This window comes from Dasypus novemcinctus, chromosome X (genome assembly GCF_030445035.2).
Source record: "Dasypus novemcinctus isolate mDasNov1 chromosome X, mDasNov1.1.hap2, whole genome shotgun sequence".
NCBI lineage: Eukaryota > Metazoa > Chordata > Mammalia > Cingulata > Dasypodidae > Dasypus > Dasypus novemcinctus.
Window position 1 is genome coordinate 166,916,132 of NC_080704.1, and position 2,929 is coordinate 166,919,060.

A 2,929-nucleotide genomic window follows, 5' to 3' on the forward strand; every position below is an offset into this window, starting at 1 on the left:
CAATTTTGTCCTTTGGCTTCCTGTTTTCATATCATACTATTGTCTATCTTTTTACCCTTTAATTTATCCTTTCGAATAATCTTCATTTCTACACTCTTCTCCAAGTCTCTTGCCTTTGTTTATTTACTTCAGGCTGCAGCATTCCCTTTAGTAGCTCATGTAATTCTGGTCTTTTGGTAACATAGTCTACCAGTTTTGGTTTGTCTGTGAAGATTTTGAACTCCACTTCATTTTTGAAGGACAACTTTGTCAGATACAGAATTCTTGACTGGCAGTTTTTCTCTTTCACTACTGTAAATACATCATACCATTTTCTTCTCTCTTCCATGTTTTCTGATGAGAGGTGGGCACTTAATCTTATGGAGGTTCTCCTAGATGGATGTTTTGCTTTTCTCTTGCTGCTTTCAGAATCCTGTCTTTATTTCTGATATGTCATTCTGAATAGTAGTTGTCTTCGGGTATGTCTTTTCAGATTTATTCTGTTTGAGGTGTGTTCACCTTCTTGGATATAGATATCCATTTCTTTCATAAGTGTTGGGAAGTTTTTGGTCATTATTTCCTCAAAAATTCTTTCTGCCCCTTTTCCATTCTCTTTTCCTTTTGTGACACCAACAATGCTTATGTTTGTGTGTTTCATGTTGTCGTTCATTTCCCTGAGACCTATTCCATTTTTCACATTCTTTTCTTTGTTTTTACCTGTCTGTTCCAGTTCAGAAGTTCTGTTATTGAAATCACTAAGTATGTTCTCAAGCAATTCAAGTTTGCTCTTAAGTTCCTTTAAAAGTAATTTTTTCTAAAGTATTTTTAATCTTTTCCATTGTGTCCTTCATTCCCACAACATCTGTTAGTTGTCTTCACAGGCATTCAACTTGTTCTTCATGCTCACACAGTGTTTTTTTTTTAAATACACTTTATCTCTAGTCATATTTTCTTTCAATTCTTTCAATTAATTTATGAATGTTGTGTGATTATAATTGATTAATTGTATTGAATCCTGTATCTATTCAGGACATTTGGTTTATTCCTTGGCTGGCCTTCTCTTCCTGTTTCCTAGTATGATTTGTAATTTTTTATTATTGTCTATATGTTGGTGAATTTACTTCACCAAATTGTCTATATTTTGGTGGATTTACTCTACCAAGTTGGCTGATTGCAAATTTCTCTCTCTTGCCTATTTTTTTTTTTCACAGCTCTTCTTTGATATTTGGTTCAATTTATACTAAGTCTTTAATACTGCCCAGCTTAAGTTATCAAATCTATGCCAGGGACTCACTAATGGGGTGCAGATATTCTCCCAGTAGTTAGGGTACAAAGAGAACCAAAAGGTTTTGTGCATGCAATTTGCAGACAAGCCAGCAGATGGCGTTCATTGGCACACTTTTCTGTTGAGGCATTTCTTCCAATCTCCGTTTTCCTGTTTTGGTCTGACCACAGCAGAGATACAAAGTAAGCTCGGCTGGCCAAAGTCATGGAAGAACCACCAACCCCCAACTTCCCCTCCTGTTTCCCTTTTAACATCTTACAAGGAGGAAGATGTCTGTTCTCCTCTTAGTCAGCTACACTGAGCCAGCAATTTTATTCCAGTTTATATCTTGAGGTTGGGGAGGGGAGTCATGGGAGTTTTGATGCACTGTCCCATTCTGCTCACCCCCAAAGCAGGTTCTTTAGAAAGCTTTTGGCTCTTTCTCTGTTATTTTTGTGAGAGAGTTGAGTCCTGCCTGCCTAAACTAAGAAATCTTCCTACAACTCCTCTTGAGTTGATTTTATATAAAATTTTGCAGCTAAAGGGAATATGGCCAGAAATTCAGAATTGTTCAGGGAATTTTCATACATGCTCTACTTCCATAAATATAAACCATAAAAATTAGAAAGTTCAAATCTATTTACCAGTTTATAAACTTTAGCTAATTGATTTTACAAACCATAATATTTTAAAATTTTATTCTTAGTTTGTTAAACAATGTGCTAAAAAACATCCAGAGATGACTATGGAAACAAGTTTTTACAATGTTTATTTTGAAAAAAAAAAAATATATAAAGAGCTCAAGAAGTTAATATTTAAAATGTTATACTACAACAACTTAATAGCAGGAATGCCTAGCTTAAGGTTGTTGATTTTATTGATAACTGTACTGGAAGTTCTAGCTAGAGCAATTAGGCAATAGAAAGAACTAAAAGTCTCCAAATTACAAAGGAAGAATTGAAACTTTCCCTATTTACAAATGACATAATCCTATATAGAGGAAATACAGAAAAATCCACAGCAAAGCTACTGAAACTAAAAATTCAACAAACTGACATGCTTCAAGATCAATACATAATAAATGAGCAGTGTTCTATATACTATTATACTAATGAAAAATCTGAAATAAAAACAATTATGTTCACAATAGCAACTAAAATGCTCAAGTACTTAGGAATAAATCTAACCAAAAATGTAAAGAATTTGCACACAGAAAACTATAAAACCTTGCTGAAAGAAGAAAGACGTAGGCAAAGGAAAGCCATTTGTTGCTCATGGATTAGAAGACAAAATATCGTTAAGATGTAAATTCCAACCGAAGTGAATGACATATTCAATACAATCCCAATTCAAATTCCAACAACTTTCTTCATAGAAATTAAAAATTCAAACATCAAATTAGTATGGAAGTGTCAGGGGCATTGAATACCGAAAACTATCTTGAAAACAAAGAATGAATTTGGAGACTAACATAATACCAAATATTAAAACTTATTACAGACACACAGTACTCCAATCAGCATGATCCTGAAACAAGGACAGATACATAGAACAATGGGAAAAATCTGAGAACTCAGAAATCAACTTTCACATTTATAGCCACCTGATTTTTGACAAGAACGCCATGTCCACTCAACTGGGAAAAAATAAATCCTTCCAAAAATGGTGTTGAGAAAACTGGACAAC